Source organism: Rana temporaria, chromosome 5, assembly GCF_905171775.1.
Source record: "Rana temporaria chromosome 5, aRanTem1.1, whole genome shotgun sequence".
In the NCBI taxonomy this organism is placed as follows: domain Eukaryota; kingdom Metazoa; phylum Chordata; class Amphibia; order Anura; family Ranidae; genus Rana; species Rana temporaria.
In genome coordinates this window covers 297,103,893-297,116,068 of record NC_053493.1, presented here as the reverse complement: position 1 = coordinate 297,116,068, position 12,176 = coordinate 297,103,893, and positions in this window count along the sequence as shown.

The window sequence follows — 12,176 nt, the reverse complement described above, 5'->3', positions numbered from 1 at the left end:
AAAGTGAGGGCACAGTAGGAGGTGGGTGGGGCCAAAAGCTACGCCCTAAACGCGGTGTGGCAAATGGTGGGTGTGGCAAAACTGCACTTATGCCTTGTACACACAAACGGAATTTCCGATGGAAAAAGTCAGACGGAATTTTTTCATTGGATATTCCGACCATGTGTATGCCCCATCAGACTTTTTCAGTCGGAAATTCCGACAGAGTTAGAAAGAGAACATATTCTCTTTTTTTCCGACGGAAATTCCGTTCGTCTGCATGCTCGGAAACAATTTGACGCATTGAACTTCATTTTTCTAGGCTCGTCGTAGTGTTGTACGTCACCACGTTTTTGACGATCGGAATTTGGTGAGTCTGTGTGTATGCAAGACAGCTTGAATGGAATTATGTCGTAATAAACTCCAACGGGAAACTCTGATCGTGTGTACAGGGCATAACAGTCAGAGGGACTTAACACTTGAGCCTATGTAAAGACTCAGAATGCAATGCACATATTGCAGGGGTTTGGGGTAGGTAAAAAATATAATGCAGAGGTGTAATGTACAAAGTGTGGGGGCCAGGAGTGGGTAATGCACAGAGTGCAGGGGTCAGGTGTATGTCTGTAACATGCATAGTTTAAGAGTTAGACGTTCATACAGCTAGGTGGGAAGCACACCATGTGAATCCTTTTACCACTACCTTCTTATACATACCAGTAGGAAAGTAGTACCACCTATGTACAAACACACTGTATACACACGCATATCCAATATATTAGAAATTCCAGTGATGTAATGATTCTAGTAATGAGCCGGCAAGTGAAGCTACATTGTGGTATTGCCGGGTCAAATACGGTAAGTTCCCAGGTATGACAATTATTCTACAAGCTAGGGCAACAAAACGACAAAAAAAAAAAAAAAAAGGCAGAAATGGCTAACATCTATTTCTATGAATTAAGTGATCAAAAAAGTTTTTAAAAGGAGTTTACTGACAGCAGAGCCTGGTGGGGTGAGGTGAGTTTCCTTGCAGTTTCTATCTATCATCTTATTGCTTTGGCACATTCATTTGCTAGAATTCAGCAAACGTGTTTATTAAACTTCGGTAGATTTGCTTCAAACTTCAGAATTCAATAATAACTTGCAGTGCCATTAACAGAACCAACTCACAGGTTAATTTAATTATTTATTAAAGGTACTTATACAGCGCCGTCAATTTACGCAACACTTTACACATATACATTGTACATTCACATCAGTCCCTGCCCTCACGGAGCTTACAAGCTGAGGTCCCTACCTCACATTCATACATACAGTACACATAGGTTGGTTGAGTCTTTATTAAGTTCTATGCCTGGTGCTTTGTTTGGAGTCTTCTAATTTCTGCTTTCAGGTTACATGTGGCCTTGGAATCAGCTGTTTTCTTTCCATCACTCTTTTCTAATAGATATCTTTAGTCACCAACCCTGGGAAAAGCAGAAGTGGGACAGAAGAATTATTATTAGCATCACCACCACTTTTCTATCTCCATCAACACTAGTAAATACTTTCCAAAAACTACCCACGTGACACACTCTTCCTTGTAGAATTTTGAGATTCCGTATGAGCTAAGGAATTCCCATCTTTACTTTATATTTTTAAGATATCTGACCTCCTCTTTGTTCTTTAAGTGCAGTGAACCCCCGATTTGCATGGTCCCTCATATAGGTTTGCTTTTACATAACATATCCCCACACATATACAGTATATTATACACCTTTGTGAGGAGAACTGCAGCTTATACACTGTTTTTAACCTAATAAACATGTCACGATTCTGGAACTATACATAATGTAGCCCATACATCTTCTTTTCCATTTGCTACATGTCTGTTACATTTGGTTGGGGTTTTAATCAAATAAGTAGTGCTTCTTTGACCCCTTTCACACTGAAGGCGTTTTTCAGGCGCTAAAGGGCTAAAAATATTGCCTGTAAAGCTCAGAAAAAACGATTTATTTCCCTGCAGCCCCAGTGTGAAAGCCTGAGTGTATACACCGCTCCTCCACCGCCTCTGCCCATTGAAATGAATGGGCACCGCTGCTGAAGCGCCTGCTAAGCACTTCAGCAGTGGTGCTTTTCGGGCACATTTAACCCTTTCTTTGGCTGCTAGCGGGTTTAAAAGCTGTTTTCCTGCAAAGAAAAGATTGAGAGCAGGATCTCAATTTTCGTGACAGGGAAAATTCCTATCGCAAATCGCGTTCGTCTGTATGCAATTACGACGCGCAAAAAAACGCGCATGTTCAGAATCAAGCAGAAGAGCCAAACTGCCTATTGAACTTCATTGATCTCGGCTCCCTGTACGTGTTGTACGTCACCGCATTTTTGACGTTCCCGAATTTCAGCCATGCAATGATTTTCCTTGTTAAAGTGAAACTCCAGCATTCTCATTTTTCTCTTTTTCTCTTAATGCCCTTTTGCTCGTCCTGTGAAGTCATCTCTGACTTCTTGCCCTTCTTTCGGCAGAGATGGTGAGGTGGGCATTTTTCAGGACTGTGCAGTGCACACGTTATGATGTGTGAACCCAGCCTGTGTGATGAAGAGCTAAGCCCACATGGGATGGACAGAATGACAGAACAAAAAAAAGATTTTGATGACGAGATAAAAGGGACAGAGTATTGGGACTTTAGATGAAGCACGCAGGTTGCAAAAGTTCAAATCCGTTATATGTTACAAGATGGTAATTATGAGTAGGCATAAATATTCAATACAGTTCATCATCTTTGTTGGGTCCTAGGCCGTCCACAATTCCTCAGCTACCGGGGGATCTCTGATTCATGGTGCCACATTTCCATTGTGTAGTTTATACATTATTAGCCAGATTCAGGTAGTTGTGCCTAACTTTAGGCGGGCGCAACGCATCTCATATACGCTACGCCGCCGTAAGTTAGAGAGGCAAGTACAGTATTCACAAAGAACTTGCGTCCTAAGTTACGGCGGCGTAGTGTAAATGGGCCAGCGTAAGCGTGCGTAATTCAAAGTAGGCTGTAATAGGCGTGTTGTATGGTAATGAATCGTGACCCCAAGTAAATGACGCGCCTAAAGAACAGCGTATGCGCCGTCCGTGGACGTATTCCAGTGCGCATGCTCAAAATCACGTCGCAAATAGTAAATGCTTTCGACGTGAACGTAACCTACGCCCAGCCCCATTCTGAATCGGCTTACGCAAACGATGTAAACAACGTGAAATTCGACGGCTGTTCCGACGTCAATACTTAACATTGGCTGCGCCATCTTTTTGGTGGTTTATCTTTACGCCTGTAAAACGCCTTACGTAAACGGCGTAGCTTACTGCGACAGGCGTATGTACGTTCGTGAATAGGCGTATCTTGCTCATTTACATATTCTCGGCGTAAATCGACATACACGCCCCTAGCGGCCAGCGTAAATATGCAGCTAAGATACGACGGCGTCGGAGACTTACGCCGATCGTATCTTAGCAACAGAGAAGCGTATCTCAATTTGAGCATACGCTTAAAAATACAACGGCACTGATTCGGACTTACGATGGCGTATCTACTGATACGCCGTCGTAAGTCTTTGTGAATCTGCCTATATGTAAGTACTTTAGAGCAGCCCTCAAATTTTCCACTCGCCTACTCGCATTTTGCGAGTGGAAAATGAGGGCTGGCGAGGAGCTGGTCTGCCATTGAGAGGGGGGACGAGCACTGCCGGCGGGCGGGGTTGATCAGAAGATGTTATTTCAGCTCAATGTGGAAGAGAGTGTATAGGAAGAGTAAGGCCGCGGGATCGCAGAGGGGTAAAACACGCTATAACAGCTGACATTGTCTCCGCTCTGCTCACTCTCACACAGCCCCGCCTCCTCCTGATCCCGCGCCTGTGAGACAGAATACATCCCAGCATTGGACCCGCTTTCTGTCTATTACAAGCCCGTCAGGACGAGGCGGGACTGTGTGAGAGTGAGCAAAGCGGAGACAATGTCAGCTGTTATAGTGTGTTTTACCGCTCTGCGATCCTGCGGCTTTCCTTTTCCTATATGCTCTCTTCCACAGGGGCGATCGCGCTGGGAGAACATCTCCCATGGCTCTAATCTTTCTCCAGTCATGTCCTGGCCACCATATATTTGGGGCACAGTGAGGCTGGATTTTGGGGCACAGTGAGGCTGGATTTTGGGACACAGTGAGGCTATATTTTGGGGAACAGTGAGGCTATATTTTGGGGAACAGTGAGGCTGGATTTTGGGGCACAGTGAGGCTGGATTTTGGGGCACAGTGAGGCTGGATTTTGGGGAGTATTGAGGCTGGATTTTGGGGCACGGTGAGGCTGCAACTTGGGGCACAGTGAGGCTGCAACTTGGGGCACAGTGAAGCTGGATTTTGGGGTACAGTAAGGCTAGATTTTGGAGCACAGTAAAGCTGGATTTTGGGGAACAGTGAGGCTGGATTTTGGGGCACAGTGGGGCTGCAATTTGGGGCTCATTGAGGCTGCAATTTGGGGCACAATTAGGCTGCAATGTGGGGCACAGTGAGGCTACAATGTGGGGCACAGTGAGGCTGCAATGGTGGGCACAGGTCACTCTGCAATGGTGGGCACAGGTCATGCTGAAATGATGGGCACAGATCACGCTGAAATGATGGGCACAGGTCAGGCTGAAATGATGGGCACAGGTCACGTTGCATTGATGGGCACAGGTGAGCCTGCATTGAGGGGAACTGATAAAGTTGTTGTTAATATTTATTTTTGTAATGTAATGTAATTCTGCATAAAACATTTAAGTGTCATTTCATGAGATAATTTACGAGGGTGTGGTTATGGGCGTGGTCGGGTCTATTTCCATCTAGAGGGGTCCACTGCTGCTTAAACAAGAAGAGTGTTTATTTATGTTGCTCTGATGCCTATATTTTTACTTAAATTATTGTAATTGTGACTATCCCTTCCTGAGACTTCCATGCCCGGCTTGAATATAGCAGAGTCTCACTACAGACAATCTTCATCAGCTGAAATAACCAAACATTTGAAATCCAGGAGGGTCTTTATCGCATTCAGAACACTGAGGCAATACAATATGATGACGTAGACTTGATATGGAAGGGTTTTAGGCAGGCAAAAATAAGTATTGGATTTCCTACAGTAGCCCCAGTGTGTGTCTTGTAAGAAAGGAAATATAAAACTCACACAAAAGGAAGAGGAAATTATCTCACAAGAATGGAAAAGGAAATACAGAAAATAACATGTAATGCAAGAAATGGTAAAGTGGCAGCTTATAAAACCAAACATTTAACCAGAAACAACACAGGCTGTATACACATATCCAACTGCAGTTTAAGTGAACTGCAGACACACTTTTATTTTGTATTTCCAAAGTAAAAGTTAGGTGTGCATCTTTTTGAAAGCTTTGTATATTAGAGTTTTTGTGTATTTTTGAGAAATCCATTATTCTGGTGAGTCGGCAGAGTGGCCCATTATACTTTCACCTAGATGGATATTTGCTGTGACCAATTTAGAAGTGAGCTTGTAAAAAGTGGGCTGCATGATAATTTACCAGTTCACTAGTTGGTAGAATGCACACACTTCTGCTGCCTGCCATCTGTGTGACCTCCAGTCACCTGTCAGGATCCATTGGGCATTACATTTTAGGGGCCACTCAGGCTAATAGGGTAAAAATCACCCTCCCATAATACATCATAGACCTTATAAGTGCTATCTGGTTAGGTATGCAATGTTCTGGCCATGTCAAGTTCCTGCTCTATAGTGTTTCAAGACCACCCTGTACATCTGAAGAGCACTTTGGCAGTGTCACCTGTAACAGATAAGCCCACACACACAGCACTGTTTTCTGGCAAATATTATGTAGAACAGCCTATGTAAGCATGCTCTGCAGTGGGACTGAATTATTTAAATGGAGACCAAAGCAGAGTCTTTCATCAATGGTAAACTTCTCTGACAACAAGCTTTATGTAATAGACCTGCCAGTGATTCAATACACCAGTATCTTAATCTGGGTATTGCTGAACGTGATTATTACACAGAAGTATTATTATCTGTTCTTAAATAGAAATTTGTGTTTTTCCACCAAGAAATAGACGGTACACAATAGGGTGGTAGGCTCCAGTGGCGTAACAACCGGGGGGGGCGCCGGTGTGTCTGCCCCGGGCGCTGAGCTAAGGAGGGGTGCCGGCGGTTTCAGAACGGGCGGTTTCAGAACGGGGTCTGTCTGCTCTGTGTTGTCCACCCCCCCCCCATATCTCCCAGGGAACTACAAGACCCAGCATGCCCTTATTGTCCCTATACACCCCCACATCTCACCTGGGAAACTACTACTATTTTTTTTTCACAGCCTTCTTAGGAACCAGCTGCACTTCGTGGTGCCTGTAGAGGGGGCTTGCTGAGACATACAGGTGAGAGGAGCCAGAGGTTGCAGAAGCTAAAGAAGAAGGCTCACGTTGTCTTCAATATATTTGAAGGTAGGCATTGGTACCCCAGCCTATAGAGAGGGGATCTACTGCCTATATGGAAATGAAACAGATCTGATACCTAGAGAGGGTGTATGGAGGGGATCTAGGAGAAATGTAGGGGGGTCTGATGCCTGGAGGAGGGGGAGCATGGGAAGTCATAATTACACATTGCTGTATAATGCATTGCTGAGAATTGTTCAGTATTTATAACCAGAGTGGATGTTTATATAAGGGGGGGGGGGGCGGAAAAAAAAATTCTGCCCCGGGCGCCCATAACTCTGGTTACGCCACTGGTAGGCTCACATGGAGATAGGAAAGCAGCCCGCCATTAAAACCCATGTTCAACATTATTGAACTCTCCAGTTTACAGAAATCCTTACTTATTTCCTTCCAGAGGGTGCGGACTGCTTGTGGTGGTGGATTAGTGGGAGGAAAGTCTTACGTGGAGGACTAGGCTTGATTTACTAAAACTGGAGAGTGCAAGATCTGGTGCAGCTCTGCATAAGAACCAATCAGCTTTCTTTTTTTTGTCAAAGTTTATTTAATCTTTTGCATTTTATTTCAATAGAGCTGTAACCCATTTAGACAGCTAATGAGAATTTTGGGATGAAATATTTTTTTTTACAAATGTATAAACTCTGTAGTCACAGTTAGTAACTAAACAGCCTTATTCATGAAGAAAAAAAAAAAAAGCTTTCACAGTATGCAGTGTTTCTAACTGCGTAGATGTTCTGTGATTGGAACACAATTTAGTCAAGCAAAGTGTCACATAAAAGTGGTCTTCCATGGATAATGCTTTTTCCGCACTGGAAAACATACTTATTTTTTACCATAATATGGCTGCTTGTCCCAAAAGACTGAAAAAATTTTACCTCTAGAATTCCAAGTAAATTTTACAGTTTTGCCTTCATGCCAACTAAAAGGTGTATTTTTTGGGAAACAAAGTTGTAATTTCTAACTAGGTAAACTAATCGCATGTATAGGGTAGGGCTGTTCCAGTCTGAAAATGAATAATTTACTGATAATTAAATATTAGTTGTAGATTGATTGTTCAGTAAACTTTAATTAGTAATATATATATATATATATATATATATATATACACACATACACACACACACACACACACACACACACACACACACACACACACACACACACACACACACATACACATACATATACACTTTATATTTCACTAGGTTGTTAAAGGATCAGCTATAGGAATTTTGTCGCATTATCCTGCGAATGCCCATTAACCACTTGACCACTGGGCACGTAAACCCACTTAATAACCAGACCAATTTTCAGCTTTCGGTTCTCTCACAATTTGAATGACAATTACTCAGTCATACAACATTGTACCCAAATGAAATTTTCGTCCTTTTTTCACACAAATAGAGCTTCCTTTTGGTGGTATTTAATCACCGTTGGGTTTTTTATTTGTTTGCGCTATAAGAGAGAGCTTTGTTTCTGTTATAAAATTTGGCAAATTTAGTATTTTTTCTTCATTCTTTTGCATAAATGTGAAAGATGAAGTTACACCGAGTAAATAGATACCCAACATGTCACCCTTCAAAATTGCACACGCTCGTGGAATGGCGCCAAACTCCGCTACTTAAAAATCCCCATAGACGACGTTGCAGGGTATTGTGGGGTATTGCGGAGTATTGCGGAGTATTGTGGGGTATTGCAGAGTATTGTGGGGTATTGCGGAGTATTGTGGGGTATTGCGGAGTATTGCGGGGCATTGCGGAGTATTGCGGGGTATTGCGGAGTATGGGGGCATTGCAGAGTATTTTGGGGTATTGCAGAGTATTTTGGGGTATTGCAGAGTATTTTGGGGTATTGCAGAGTATGGGGGCATTGCAGAGTATGGGGGCATTGCAGAGTATGGGGGCATTGCAGAGTATGGGGGCATTGCAGAGTACTGCACAGGGATGGATGGATGGCTGGATCTGTGACTGCATGTGTCACAGATCCAGCTCGCAGCAGCAGCTGCTGCTGCTTCCGCTCTCTCCCCTCTCACACTGTACCGTTCGGTACAGAGAGGAGAGGGAGGAACCGGCGTCATGTGATGACGCCGGTTTGTTTACTAGTGATCGCTCCGTCATTGGACAGAGCGATCACGTGGTAAACCGCCGCCATCAGCGGCGATTTACCGTGATCCGTGATCAGCCGGGTCCGGAGGACCCGGCGGTCACGGAGATTCCCGTGTGCGCGCCCCATAGGGTGCGCGGGAGCGCGATTCTGGGAGGACGTACATTGACGCCCTCCCAGAGTTAAGCAACCGCCTTGTAGACGTATTTCGTCTATAGGGCGGTTGTTAAGTGGTTAAGGTATACCTGTGTGTTTAATTTTTTGTTAAATTTTAAGTTGCAATTATTTAAATCTAAAGATAAAACCTTTTTTTTTTTCATTTTGAATAGAGTAGGAGAGGAGCGTTAAACCCATGTCAGTTTTTTGTCATTTATGTCCCATTGGCAGGGCCATCTTTAAGGCAGGACAAAAGGGGAAGCTGCCCCGGGCCCCATCATTGTTGTGGGGCCCAAAGCAGCTGCCAAATACTTGCCAACTATGCCAATTTAAATTCCCATACCCCTTGAAGTTTTAGTCCTGTGCTGTGTGCCTATATCTCAGTCTGAAGTTCTGTTACCAATGCTGCCCAGCTCTGCCCTATTGCCTTGTACAGATGACACACCTGCAGACCCTGTGTTTACATGTAAATAACCTGCATTGATATGTAAATAGAGGCAGCATTAATATGTAAATAGCTGCGGACCAAGAGATTCCCTTAATTTGCTGGGATTTCCTCTCACTTCCTGTCTTGGCTATGGGACAGGAAGCAAAGGTACAGTGGGGATCCAAAGTTTGGGCACCCCAGGTAAAAATTTGTATTAATGTGCATAACGAAGCCAAGGAAAGATGGAAAAATCTCCAAAAGGAATCAAATTACAGATTAGACATTCTTATAATATGTCAAAAAAAGTTAGATTTTATTTCCATCATTTACACTTTCAAAATTACAGAAAACAAAAAAATGGCATCTGCAAAAGTTTGGGCACCCTGCAGAATTTATAGCATGCACTGCCCCCTTTGCAAAGCTGAGGCCTGCCAGTGTCATGGATTGTTCTCAATCATCGTCTGGGAAGACCAGGTGATGTCAATCTCAAAGAATTTTAAATGCCCAGACTCATCTGACCTTGCCCCAACAATCAGCACCATGGGTTCTTCTAAGCAGTTGTCTAGAAAACTGAAACTGAAAATAGTTGACGCTCACAAAGCTGGAGAAGGCTATAAGAAGATAGCAACACGTTTTCAGATGTCAATATCCTCTGTTCGGAATGTAATTAAGAAATGGCAGTCATCAGGAACAATGGAAGTTAAAGCAAGATCTGGAAGACCAAGAAAAATATCAGACAGAACAGCTCGCAGGATTGTGAGAAAAGCAACTCAAAACCCACGTTTGACTGCACGATCCCTCCAGAAAGATCTGGCAGACACTGGAGTTGTGGTACACTATTCCAGTATAAAGAGATACTTGTACAAATATGGTCTTCATGGAAGAGTCATCAGAAGAAAACCTTGTCTATGTCCTCACCACAAAAATCAGCGTTTGAACTTTGCAAATGAACATAAAGACAAGCCTGATGCATTTTGGAAACAAGTTCTGTGGACCGATGAGGTTAAAACATAACTTTTTGGCCGGAATGAGCAAAGGTACATTTGGAGAAGAAAAGGCACAGAATTGAATGAAAATAATCTCTGTCCAACTGTTAAGCATTGGGGTGGATCAATCATGCTTTGGGGTTGTATTGCAGCCAGTGGCACAGGGAACATTTCACGAGTAGAAGGAAAAATGGATTCAATACAATTTCAGCAAATTTTGGATGGTACCTTGATGCCATCTGTGAAAAAGCTGAAGTTAAAGAGAGGATGGCTTCTACAAATGGATAATGATCCTAAACACACCTCAAAATCCACGGGGGATTACATCAAGAGGCGTAAACTGAAGGTTTTGCCATGGCCTTTACAATCTCCTGACCTCAACATAATTAAAAATCTATGGATAGACCTTAAAAGAGCAGTGCGTGACAGACAGCCCAGAGATCTCAAAGAACTGGAAGACTTTTGTAAGGAAGAATGGGCAAAGACACCTCAAACAAGAATTGAAAGACTCTTGGCTGGCTACAAAAAAAAGCGTTTACAAGCTGTGATACTTGCCAAAGGGGGCAGTACAAGATATTAACTCTGCAGGGTGCCCAAACGTTTGCAGACGCCATTTTTTTGTTTTCTGTAATTTTGAAAGTGTAAATGATGGAAATAAAATCTAACTTTTTTTGACATATTATAAGAATGTCTAATCCCCATGTAGGAGGTGCTTCAACGCTTCGCTGACAACTGATAAGGACAGATACCACACCTAGTCCTAGCCAAAAGGCAGAGTAGCGACAGTGAAGACACCAAACCGCCGGGAATCCTGGCAGGAAAAATTTTAATATGTTCTTTTTTCCTGCTGCGATTCCCGGCGGTCTTTTTCCCGGCAGTTCCCCTATAGGAAACACTGCGGTGGAGCATACACATGGCCAGCCAAAGCTCTTACTGCAGTTTTCCCGCAGGGAAAACCTCTGGTGTGTTCAGGGGGAATGATAGCAAACAGGTTCTCGGTTTTCCCCCCTGGGATTCCCGGTGGACTTTTTACCGCCGGGAATCCCGGTCATGTGTACAGGGCTTAAGGCTCAGACAATCACAACACAGGAGAGTGTTGTCCAGTCCTCTAACATTTTCTATCATATGTTTGTCCTGGAACAGAATGAAGAATATAGACAAGAATATAGTACTAATGGCAGATTTATTACAGTTAGAAATACAATTATGCAGATGTGCATCTGGTGCCAGGATTGTTATCTAGATTATTATCATGAGTTTTATATACAGTACATTGTTAAGGGTTGTATCACTTTCTCAAAACAATACTTAACATCTGATAGGAATAGCAGACATAAATTCACCTAAAATAAATTAATCATACAATTTGCAGAATATAAACCTCTAAATCCGACAAGAATTTGCATGACTTCTCAGCCACAGTTTGAAGTTTATTAGTCTGGAAAGTGTGAATGTGCTGAAATGAGTTTATATAAAAAAAATATGCTCTTTGGACAGTTTGCCAGACCCACTTCTATGTCTGTGTTAGCAAAGTTCAGAGCAATCATATTTTTAATTTTTTTTGCATGCTAGTCTCATATCGAAAATGAATAGGTTACTAAAGCACGAAAATTGCCGTACGACACAATAAAAATTCAAAAGTGATGTAATGTATTTGTTTTCTATTTTTGGATGAAAACTGTACTGATTAAATAAAAATCGTACAAACTGGCATCGTACGATGAAAAATGTTTGTCCTTTCGGGAAATTTTGGATTAAAGCTGTGTACCAACGATCAGATTATCGTACAATCGCTTCTAAAGTGATATTTTTAAGACGATATTCGGATAGTGGGTACGGGGTTTAAGAGGTGTGAAAATTGTGGACCTGTCCTATTCTAATTGCATAATCCCATCCTTGTTGTCAGGAAGTCTGCATACATGTTACTCCTCCTGTTATCAAATGTTTGGGGTAGGGACATTAAACAGCATTATATGTGGAAAAGAGATTGTGTTGAAGGCCCTGAATCCTGTCCCAGTTTTAATTAAGCAGTTGGAATCTTGGCTGCTTCAGCAGGGACTAGTCAAGATTTAAATCATG